Source organism: Oncorhynchus clarkii, chromosome 10 (assembly GCF_045791955.1).
Source record: "Oncorhynchus clarkii lewisi isolate Uvic-CL-2024 chromosome 10, UVic_Ocla_1.0, whole genome shotgun sequence".
In the NCBI taxonomy this organism is placed as follows: domain Eukaryota; kingdom Metazoa; phylum Chordata; class Actinopteri; order Salmoniformes; family Salmonidae; genus Oncorhynchus; species Oncorhynchus clarkii.
In genome coordinates, this window is record NC_092156.1 from 739,753 (window position 1) to 752,500 (window position 12,748).

At 43.9% G+C, this 12,748-nt stretch overlaps 1 protein-coding gene across 2 annotated transcripts in view; it reads left to right on the forward strand.

Annotated features, from left to right (window-relative positions):
* Positions 1–12,553: 12,553 nt before the first annotated feature.
* LOC139417904 (large neutral amino acids transporter small subunit 4-like) overlaps positions 12,554–12,748 on the forward strand; it is a 38,282-nt gene continuing 38,087 nt past the window's right edge. For both annotated transcript variants that reach the window (XM_071166888.1, XM_071166890.1), the window contains exon 1: positions 12,554–12,649. The gene's annotated coding sequence lies outside the window, so the exon portion shown is untranslated. The remainder of the gene's footprint in view (positions 12,650–12,748) is intronic.

A 12,748-nucleotide genomic window follows, 5' to 3' on the forward strand; every position in this document is an offset into this window, starting at 1 on the left:
CTAGCGTATCAGCTGCTAGTTTTTAGCATCTTTCCTGACTATCCTGGCGACTCTCAAATTACTTTTAAAAATGTATTTTGTCATTTTTATCAACTTCTGAAAAGTGACTCAAAACAATAATGCACACATTTTCCTTCTAAAAGACAAACTATTTTCTCCGTTACCTCCCAGTCACAACATAATTTCCGTGGCGACCAAAAGTGCTTTGCGAGTGACGTCATCAACAAGCGCTCAACCTCGGCCCAATCCGTAACGACTTTCAACGAATTGTAAATAATTGTTGTTCGATAAACCAAACCTAATTGATCACATCTGTTCAAATCTTGAATTATAATTTACAACACCAACCAATATCTCTAAATTCACAAATTTTATAAAACATTTCGATGGGCATAAATCGTAATTGTCTTTTCGTTATTTTTTAGAATTAATTTTGATTTACGACTCTATTCCCAATACGTTATTCAATTTTCTAATTAAAACTCATAATAATCCATATGTGAGTGTACCCCTTTAAAATACCTTGTCTCTGGGAACAGGGAAATCCCCTTAACCCAAACTTTTACTACAACAACGAAACCTAATAATTCTGATAATCCCTTCACATCATTTGTTTAAAATCTCTCGATGTTTCATGTAACTCATTCAGTCTATCTTCAAATTGTCGTCCCAAAATATTTTATACACTGCCATACACTCAAACCACTGTGATAACCGTGCACTGTCCCTTTAAGATAAGACATTTTACTTGTTCCCCGCAATGAAAACGGAAAACAGATCATGTTTAGAATACATTACTTTTTTTTCGAATTCACTGGCGTTACCCAACCAAAAATCAATACTCTGAAAAACAATCACAACTTTTTACGATTAAACTATTCTTACCTATTTTATAGTCCAAAGCGTTGCACTATATTGCCCCATTGAGTGCCTAGCACTTCCGTTGCAAGCTGTAGCATCTTTTCAGACTATCTTTACGATATTTCTCCTTTTTTATATGTATTTGGAACTTTTAGCCACTTTTGAAAAGTAACTCTAAGCTATAATGCACGCATTTTCCCTCTAAATGCCACAACCCATTTTCTCTGTTTAAATTTGAGGAACAATGTTGTTCAACGTAAAACGACGCCACAAATCCGCCTGCCTCTGTAAAATATATATTCCCTATTCAGATTGAGTTCAGTTTTCAATTCTAATCATCAAAGTAAAACCAACCAAACTTCTCAACTTTCTATTCCCTAACATTTAAACATACCATGTTTTGTGCTAAATTTATCGCATGTCAGTCGATTCATAAAGAGCTATAACATCCGGATAGCACGAAATTGTATCGTATCTCTCCGTTATTCCCTACATTTAACTTTAGGTGACTTTCTCTTCTATGATACATTAATTTAAATACGACTCCCATCTCAATACATTATTCCACCAGATCATTTTGGGAAAAATTGCGTATTACATCGAAATTGTCTCGCAATTGTTTTTAATTACTTATTTTTTCAATTCTATCTAAAACACATTTTAACGTTTCAGTTCATATTTTATACAAACACTGGCAACCGTATTTTTCAGGCAAAACATGCAAATAGGTGAATTACAATCTAAAATCAATTTAGTCTATTGGTTTCAAAGCTGAAATACTGTATCTAGGTGTCCCGCTCTTAAAATGATTGTGTTCCCCCGCCAATAATTATATTATTATAATTGTCTGTAGTCGCAATACTTCGACACCGAGAATTCCCAGAAAATTGTCCTAATTTAAAACCCTTCCTGGCTATATTAGTAATATCAGCTTCCATTCAGGTTCTTTGACTGAGTCAGATTTTGGACGCCTCTCTTCCATTCTCTTTGTTCTCCTATAACGTTAATCTCCCGCTACTTCCCGACACTTCCTTTGAGGTTATTTCTAAACATCCTTACCGTTACTTAGCTATGGTATTTAACAAACGCTAATAATCGTTATCTCACGCCACTATTTGTCAGGCTTCCCTCGCGCATTGAACCTCCTGTCTATAGATTTGGCTTTTTATCCCATTCCTTTAGATTTTGGTTCCCTCTCCTCCTTATTTGGATATTTCAGTAGTATTTGTTGAATCGGAACGGTGATGAATACTGCCACAATTCAAATGACCATTCCAGTTATCTTGCGCATTCCATTCCTGTCTCCCCACACCCAGTATTTGTACAAGATCACCGTCCTATCCCCCAGCACTTATTTAATATCCCGTCTTAATCTCGGTTGGATGTGCCTCTCATGATTAAGTTTAGTTTATTTACGGTAGTGCACATTACCACAGGTTATTTTCGAACCTGCTCAGTGTATGTTGATCATACAAAACCCTGTGGGAATAGCAAAGCTCCCATTATTGATGAATTCTGAAAATTTTAGAACATCAATCAAAGAACTCAAATCCCCCCAGAATCGAGAATAAAGGCTACTAACCTGCTGCCGACTGGGAAAAGCATTGTTCGTTGGATCTAGTCACCGTATCTGCCGTCTGTAGTGTATACCGGCCTGTTTTTAACCTCCATTCCGGGGCTTTAATAACGTGCACGATTTTTTCCGGCGTATGACCTCCAGATGGCAGAGACGGGTATTTTAGATCCGGCTCGAAGGAACAATTGTTGAAGGAATTTCATTCCTCTGTTTTAATTCCCAATTAAAATTAAACACTCTGTCAATTCATAAGAATTTGTAAGACCCTTATTTTATAGGAATGGACAGAGCCCCGGTCATAAAGTCAAGTAACAGCCTTTATTCAAGAGAGTACTGAGTACATACACATTTTACCACAGGTTATAAACTGAAAATGAAGTCAGCGTTTTCTAAATGTTCCGTCTCTTCTTGACACTGGTAGAAAGGCTCTATAGCTCTCAAGCCTTCCCTCCTCGCCTAGAGCCAAGGTCAGTCAGTGTAGATAAGCATTCTAGACAGTCTGGAGATAAGTTCATTAATTTGTACCAAGGAACAGACCGTCATTGTTCTAAACTCTTGACCACATTCACTACATTATATTCAATACTGGGATCAAGAGAGAAAATTCATACATGTACAGTAGCATAATAGTATTCTGATTAGTACATCCTGATTGAAATGTAATAATTAGTCATTATAGATAAAAATCCCCTTAATAAGAACCCACATCACAGCACAGGGGTAACCCCACCCAGAATACCTCATACAATAATAATAATAATAATAATGGCAGAGCAATTAAACAGCAACTTCATACAAGAAAGAACCCAGTCATCAACAGAGGATTTGCAAGAATCTGTATTATCTTCCAGTGGATGAGTGCAGAGGGTATGAATGTGGGGGGTGTTCATAGACACAACAAAGGCCTTAAAAATTAACACAATCTTCTCGGCCACATGTCATTAGTACACCTCACCTCAATACAGTTCACATAACAATACACAACTTGCAAGCATCCTCCCTTTTCACTAAAATGTCCACCCAAATACTTCTGGCAGGGCAATAATAGTTCAGCTCTAATGAACTTCAATAGGAAGTGCATTTGAAAAATAGAGAGTCTGTTGCAGGGTAAAGCACTGGAACGATAGAGGGAAGAGAAAGAGAACAAGAGAGATCTTAGCTGTGGTCTTCAGGCATGCCGGTGTACTGTCTGACCGTCCGATGGTTTGTTGGTTTGTATGTTAAAGCTTCGCAACAAGGTTGCTACTAATCCATGCGATCCATAACGGGCACGACCTAGAGCGATCACACCGATGATTGAGTTAAATACTTTATAAACTACACATGCTGAAAACAAACAAAACTTATGCAGCACAAGCTGCAGAACGAGCTCTCTTTATTTCCTCCTTCCTTACTGCTCATGCACTCTTAAAGTGGCAGCGCACGGTGAAGGCTCCGTGCAGATTTCGCCACAAGGCATACTGCTGTTGTGCCATCAGCAAACTTAATGATGGTGTTGGAGTCGTGTTTGGCCATGCTCATCATCATGGCTGAACAGGGAGTACAGGAGGGGACTAATCACGCACACCTGAGAGGCTCCAGTGTTAACCTCTTGGATCTCTAGGGGCGCTATTTCATTTTTGGATAAAAAACGTTCCCGTTTTAAGCGCGATATTTTGTCACGAAAAGATGCTCGACTATGCATATTCTTGACCGTTTTGGAAAGAAAACACTCTGAAGTTTCAGAATCTGCAAAGATTTTGTCTGTAAGTGCCCCAGAACTCATTCTACAGGCGAAACCAAGATGATGCATCACCCAGGAATTAGCAGAATTTCTGAAGCTCTGTTTTCCATTCTCTCCTTATATGGCTGTGATTGCGCAACGAATGAGCCTACACTTTCTGTCGTTCGCCCAAGGTCTTAGCAGCATTGTGACGTATTTGTAGGCATATCATTGGAAGATTGACCATAAGAGACTACATTTTCCAAGTGTCCGCCTGGTGTCCTGCGTCGAATTCGGTGCGCAATTGCCAGCTGCTTCCACTTTACCATTTGATTCAGGGGAGAAAGCATGTGTCCAAGAACGATGTATCAATGAAGAGATATGTGAAAAACACCTTGATGATTGATTCTAAACAACGTTTGCCATGTTTTCAGTCGATATTATGGAGTTAATTTGGAAAAAAGTTCGCGTTTTGAGGACTGAATTTTCGGGTTTTTTTTGGTAGCCAAATGTGATGTATAAAACGGAGCTATTTCTAATACACAAAGAATCTTTTTGGAAAAACTGAGCATCTGCTATCCAACTGAGAGTATCCTCATTGAAAACATCAGAAGTTCTTCAAAGGTAAATGATTTTATTTGAAGGCTTTTATGTTTTTGTTGAAATGTTGCGTGCTGGATGCTAACGCTAATGCTAACGCTAAATCCTTTGTTTGCTAGCTACTGTTACACAAATTATTGTTTTCCTATGGTTGAGAAGCATATTTTGAAAATCTGAGATGACAGTTTTGTTTACAAAAGGCTAAGCTTGTGAGATGGCATATTTATTTCATTTCATTTGCGATTTTCATGAATAGTTAACGTTGCGTTATGGTAATGAGCTTGAGTCTGTATTCCTGATACCGGATCCGGGATGGGGAGTTCCAAGAGGTTAAGGATCAGCGTGACAGACGTGTTGTTGCCTACCCTTACCACCTGGGGGCGGCACGTCAGGAAGTCCAGGATCCAGTTGCAGAGGGAGGTGTTTAGTCCCAGGTTCCTTAGCATGGTGATGAGCTTCGTGGGCACTATGGTGTGAAACGCTGAGCTGTAGTCAATGAACAGCATTCTCACATAGGTGTTCCTTTTGTCCAGGTGGGAAAGGGCAGTGTAGAGTGCGATTGAGATTGCGTCATCTGTGGATATGTTGGGGCGGTATGCGAATTGGAGTGGGTCGAGGGTATCCAGGAGGATGCTGTTGAAGTGAGCCATGACCAGCCTTTCAAAGCACTTCATGGCTACCGATGTGGGTGCTGAGAGCCGGTAATCATTTAGGCAGGTTACCTTCGCTTCCTTGGTCAAAGGGACAATGGTGGTCTGCTTGAAACATGTAGGTATTACAGACTCAGTCAGGGAGAGGTTGATAATGTCAGTGAAGGAACTTGTCAGTTGGTCCATGCATGCTTTGAGTACACGTCCTGGTAATCCGTATGGCCCCGCGGCTTTATGAATGTTGACCTGTTTAAACGTCTTGCTCACATCGGCTACTGAGAGAGTTATCACGAGAGTTATCACAAATCCTCATGAATGCTTCAGTGTTGCTTGCCTCGAAGCGAGCATAAAAGGCATTTAGCTCCTCTGATAGGCTCGCGTCACTGAGCAGCTCGCGTTTGGGTTTCCCTTTGAAGTTTGTCATAGTTTTCAAGCCCTGCTACATCCGACAAGCGACAAAGCCCGGTGAAGTAGGATTCAATGTTAATCCTGTATTGACGCTTTGCTTGTTTGAGGGTATAGCGGGATTTCTTATAAGCGTCCAGATTAGTGTCTCGCTCCTTATCAAAGCCATCACCTACAGAGAGATGAACATGGAGAAGAGTCCCCTAAGCAAGCTGGTCCTGGGGCTCTGTTCACAAACACAAACACACCCCACAGAGCCCCAGGACAGCAGCAATGGAAATCAAATGTATTAACCCATGGAGGTCTGGATTTGGGGTCACACTCAAAATTAAAGTGGAAAACCACACTACAGGCTGATCCAACGTTGATGTAATGTACTTAAAACAAGTCAAAATGAGGCTCAGTAGTGTGTGTGGCCTCTACGTGCCTGTATGACCTCCCTACAACGCCTGGGCATGCTCCTAATGAGGTGGCAGGTGGTTTCCTGAGGGATCTCCTCCCAGACCTGGACTAAAGCATCCGCCAACTCCTGGACAGTCTGTGGTGCAACGTGGAGTTGGTGATGGAGCGAGACATGATGTCTCAGATGTGCTCATTTGGATTCAGGTCTGGGGAACGGGCAGGCCAGTCCATAGCATCAATGCCTTCCTCTTGCAGGAACTGCTGACACACTCCAGCCACATGAGGTCTAGCATTGTCTTGCATTAGGAGGAATCCAGGGCCAACCGCACCAGAAAATGGTCTCACAAGGGGTCTGAGGATCTCATCTCGGTACCTAATGGCAGTCAGGCTACCTCTGGCGAGCACATGGAGGGCTGTGCAGCCCCCCAAAGAAATGCCACCCCACACCATGACTGACCCACTGCCAAACCGGTCATGCTGGAGGATGTTGCAGGCAGCAGAACGTTCTCCACGCCGTCTCCAGACTGTCACATCTGTCACATGTGCTCAGTGTGAACCTGCTTTCATCTGTGAAGAGCACAGGGTGCCAGTGGCGAATTTGCCAATCTTGGTGTTCTCTGGCAAATTAAAAACGTCCTGCACGGTGTTGGGCTGTAAGCACAACCCCCACCTGTGGACGTCGGGCCCTCATACCACCCTCATGGAGTCTGTTTCTGACCGTTTGAGCAGACACATACACATTTGTGGCTTGCTGGAGGTCATTTTGCAGGGCTCTGGCAGTGCTCCTCCTGCTCCTCCTTGCACAAAGACGGAGGAAGCGGTCCTGCTGCTGGGTTGTTGCCCTCCTACGGCCTCCTCCATGTCTACTGATGTACTGGCCTGTCTCCTGGTAGCGCCTCCATGCTCTGGACACTACGCTGACAGACACAGCAAACCTTCTTGCCACAGCTCGCATTGGTGTCCCATCCTGGATGACCTGCACTACCTGAGCCACTTGTGTGGGTTGTAAACTCCGTCTTATGCTACCAGTGGAGTAAAAGCACCGCCAGCATTGAAAAGTGACCAAAACATCAGCCAGGAAGCATAGGAACTGAGAAGTGGTCTGTGGTCACCACCTGCAGAACCACTCCTTTATTGGGGGTGCCTTGCTAATTGCCTATAATTTCCACCTGTTGTCTATTCCATTTGCACAACAGCATGTGTAATTTATTGTCAATCAGTGTTGCTTCCTAAGTGGACAGTTTGATTTCACAGAAGTGTGATTGACTTTGAGTTACATTGTGTTGTTTAAGTGTTCCCTTTGTTTTTTTGAGCAGTGTATATAATATGACATTTGTAATGTCTTTATTGTTTTGAAACTTCTGTATGTGTAATGTTTACTGTTAATTTGTATTGTTTATTTCACTTTTGTATATTATCTACCTCACTTGCTTTGACAATGTTAACACATGTTTCCCATGCCAATAAAGCCCCTTGAATAGATACTGTATATACTATATATAGATAGATAGATATATAGATAGAAGCCCTCCTGTTCTCCACTCATTACCTGTATTAACTGCACCTGTTTGAACTTGTTACCTGTATAAAAGACACCTGTCCACACACTCAATCAAACAGACTCCATCTCTCCACAATGGTCAAGACCAGCGAGCTGTGTAAGGACATCAGGGGTAAATTGTAGACCTGCACAAGGCTGGGATGGGCTACAGGACAATAGGCAAGCAGCTTGGTGAGAAGGCAACAACTGTTGACGCAATTATTAGAAAATGGAAGAAGTTCAAGATGACGGTCAATCACCCTCGGTCTGGGGCTCCATGCAAGATCTCACCTCGTGGGGCATCAATGATCATGACGAAGGTGATGGATCAGCCCAGAACTACACGGCAGGACCAGGTCAATGACCTGAAGAGAGCTGGGACCACAGTCTCAAAGAAAACCATTAGTAACACACTATGCCGCCATGGATTAAAATCCTGCAGCGCATGCAAGGTCCCCGTGCTCAAGCCAGCGCATGTCCAGGCCGGTCTGAAGTTTGCCAATGACCATCTGGATGATCCAGAGGAGGAATGGGAGAAGGTCATGTAGTCTGATGAGACAAAAATATAGCTTTTTGATCTAAACTCCACTCGCCGTGTTAGGAGGAAGAAGAAGGATGAGTACAACCCCAAGAACACCATCCCAACCGTGAAACATGGAGGTGAAAACATCATTCTTTGGGAATGCTTTTCTGCAAAGGGGACAGGACGACTGCACCATATTGAGGGGAGGATGGATGGGGCCATGTATCGCGAGATCTTGGCCAACAACCTCCTTCTCTCAGTAAGAGCATTGAAGATGGGTCGTGACTGGGTCTTCCAGCATGACAACGACCCGAAACACACAGCCAGGGCAACTGGAGTGGCTCCGTAAGAAGCATCTCAAGGTCCTGGACTGGCCTAGCCAGTCTCCAGACCTGAACCCAATAGAACATCTTTGGAGGGAGCTGAAAGTCTGTATTGCCCAGCGACAGCCCCAAAACCTGAAGGATCTGGAGAAGGTCTGTATGGAGGAGTGGGCCAAAATCCCTGCTGCAGTGTGTGCAAACCTGGTCAAGAACTACAGGAAACATATGATCTCTGTAATTGCAAACAAAGGTTTCTGTACCAAATATTAAGTTCTGCTTTTTTGATGTATGTCATACAATAAAATGCAAATTAATGTGATTTTCTGGATTTTTGTTTTAGATTCCGTCTCTCACAGTTGAAGTGTACCGATGATAAAAAATTACAGACCTCGACATTCTTTGTAAGTATGAAAACCTGTCACGCCCTGACCTGAGTATTCTTTGTTTTCTTTATACATGTTGGTTAGGTCAGGGTGTGACGAGTGTGGTATGTGTGTTTTTGTCTCATCTAGGGTGTTTGTACTGTCTATGGGTTTTGTAGATTTATGGGGTTGTTTACATCTAGGTGTTTATGTAGGTATATGGTTGCCTAGAATGGTTCTCAATTAGAGGCAGGCGTTTATTGTTGTCTCTGATTGGGAACCATATTTAGGCAGCCATCTTCTTTGGGTATTTTGTGGGTTATTGTCTATGTCTAGTTGCATGTTAGCATGTTTCATTAGCAGTCACGTTGTTTTAGCAGCTTGTTCAGTTTACTTAGTGTTTTTCATCATTCAATAAAAGAATGCGTTCATACCCCGCTGCGCATTGGTCCGCTTCTTACGACGATCGTGACAGAATAACACACCAACCAAGGGCCAAGCGGCGTGGTAACGGGAAGCAGCAGCAGCAGCAGCGAACACAAGACTCCTGGACTTGGGAGGAGATATTAGAGAGAACAGCCGGGAGAACCATGAGAACAGCCGGGTGAATATCGCCGTCCCAAGGCAGAGCTGGAGGCAGCGAAGGCAGAGAGGCGCAGGTATGAGGAGGCAGCACGGCAGCATGGCTGGAAGCTCGAGAGGCAGCCCCAAAAATGTATTGGGGGTGGCACACAGGGAGTGTGTCACACAGGGAGTGTGGCGAAGCCAGGTAGGAGACCTGCGCCAACTTCCTGTGCTTACCGGAGAGAGAGAGAGTGAGTGGAGCGCACTGTATTCCCGGTGCGTGTGCATAGCTCGGTTCGGTACATTCCAGCTCCTCGTATCAGCCGGGCTAGAGTGGGCATCGAGCCAGGTGTCATGAAGCCGGCTCTACGCATAAGGTTTCCAGTGCGTGTCCTCGGGCCGTCATACATGGCACCAGCCTTACGCATGGTGTCCCCGGTTCGCCAGCACAGCGCAGTGCGGGCTATTCCACCACGCTGCACTGGCCTGGCTACGGAGAGCATACAACCAGGTAAGGCTGGGCAGGCTTGGTGCTCAAGAGCTCCAGTGCGCCTGCACGGTCTGGTCTGTCCGCTGCCACCTCCACGTACCAGCCCTCCGGTGGCAGCCCCCTGCACCAGGCTGTCTCTATGTTTCATCCTTACATACCTGCCTGTCCAGCGCTGCCAGAGCCTTCCTCCTGCCCTGTGCTGCCAGAGTCTCCCGTCTGTCCTGAGCTGCTAGAATCTCCCGTCTGTCCTGAGCTGCTAGAGTCTCCCGTCTGTCCTGAGCTGCTAGAGTCTCCCATCTGTCCTGAGCTGCTAGAGTCTCCCGTCTGTCCTGAGCTGCTAGAGTCTCCCGTCTGTCCTGAGCTGCTAGAGCCGCCAGTCTGTCCTGAGCCGTCAGAGCCGCCAGTCTGTCCTGAGCCGTCAGAGCCGCCAGTCTGTCCTGAGCCGTCAGAGCCGCCAGTCTGTCCTGAGCCGTCAGTCAGCCAGGAGCTGCCAGAGCCGTCAGCCAGCAAGGAGCTGCCAGAGCCGTCAGTCAGCCAGGACCTGCCAGAGCCGTCAGCCAGCCAGGAGCTGCCAGACCCGTCAGTCAGCCAGGAGCTGCCAGAGCCATCAGCCAACCAGGAGCTGCCAGAGCCATCAGCCAGCCAGGAGCTGCCCCTCAGTCCGGAGCTGCCCCTCAGTACGGAGCTACCCCTCAGCCTGGAGCTGCCCCACAGTCCGGAGCTGCCCCACAGTCCGGAGCTGCCCCTCAGTCCGGAGCTGCCCCACAGTCCGGAGCTGCCCCTCTGTTTGGAGCTGCCCCTCAGTCCGGAGCTGCCCCTCAGTCCAGTGGGGCCTTTAATTAGGATCTTAGACCCTAGGTCGGAGGCGAGGGTTGTCCCTCAGAAGAAGCCCTTGAAGAGGGCAATGCCTATGGTAGAGTGGGGTCTACGTCCCGCACCCGAGCCGCCGCCATGAATGAGGCCCACCCGGATCCTCCCCTTTAGATTAGGTTTTTGCGGCCGGAGTCCGCACCTTTGTGGGGGGCTACTGTCACGCCCTGACCTGAGTATTCTTTGTTTTCTTTATATATTTTGGTTAGGTCAGGGTGTGATGAAGGTGGTATGTGTGTTTTTGTCTCATCTAGGGTGTTTGAACTGTATAGGGGTTTTGTAGATTTATGGGGTTGTGTCCATCTAGGTGTTTATGTAGGTCTATTGTTGCCTAGATTGGCTCTCAATTAGAGGCAGGTGTTTATCCTTGTCTCTGATTGGGAACCATATTTAGGCAGCCATCTTCTTTGGGTATTTCGTGGGTTATTGTCTATGTCTAGTTGCATGTTAGCATGTTTCATTAGCAGTCACGTTGTTTTAGCAGCTTGTTCAGTTTACTTAGTGTTTTTCATCATTCAATAAAATAATGCATTCATACCACGCTGCGCTTTGGTCTGCTTCTTACGACGATCGTGACAAAACCTGTAAAATTGGCAATGTATCAAATACTTGTTCTCCCCACTGTATATATATATATATATATATATATATATATATAGAGAGAGAGAGATGCTGCAGATAGATATAGATATAGATAGATGCTGTAGATAGATAGATAGATAGATAGATATATATATAGATAGATAGATGCTGTAGATATATATATAGATAGATAGATACTGTAGATATATATATATAGATAGATAGATGCTGTAGATATATATATAGATAGATAGATAGATAGATGCTGTAGATATATATATAGATAGATAGATGCTGTAGATATATATATACAGATAGATAGATAGATGCTGTAGATATATATATATATATATAGATAGATAGATAGATGCTGTAGATATATATATATAGATAGATAGATGCTGTAGATATATAGATAGATAGATAGATGCTGTAGATATATAGATAGATAGATAGATAGATGCTGTAGATATATATATATAGATAGATAGATGCTGTAGATATATATATAGATAGATAGATGCTGTAGATATATAGATAGATAGATAGATGCTGTAGATATATATATAGATAGATAGATGCTGTAGATATATATATAGATAGATAGATGCTGTAGATATATATATATAGATAGATAGATGCTGTAGATATATAGATAGATAGATATATGCTGTAGATAGATCGATATATATATATATACTGTAGATTCCATCCTCATCTCTGCTCTGCTTTGTCTTTCTGTTTCTGTGACTGTTTGACTTTACTATTGGAATGCAGGATTCCATGGATAAACATGGTCAGTTATTGCTGAGCAGATTATCCTGGCTAAATATATACAATGAAATGACTTCACTTTTATAAATGCCCAGTACCAAATCATTTAAGCTATCTGAATCAAAACACAATCTTTGTCAATATATTTCCTGTGCCTCAGCTCTCTGTCTCTCTCCTTTGCTCCGTGGACCCCGTAGAGGGCGACTGTGAGGGGAAGCTCTGATTGGCTGCAGCAGTTTTCCAGCGGCACCTCAGAAAGCCAATAGTAAGATAGAGATGTTTTCCCGGTTCGGGGTGCGTATAAAAGACTTCCCTGTCAAGATGCCGGTACGACTGAACAGGACCATATCAAGACAAGAAGCCCTCAGAAGAGTTCTGAACAACATCCAACTGAACTCCTGTGTGTGTCAGGGACTAGGCTACCGGTAGGTAACTTACCTGTAATGGAGTCATACCTGTCTTCACTTAGGATACTGTTAGTACAAACTGTCTATGCTGAATAGATTACAACAGGTGTTAATGTT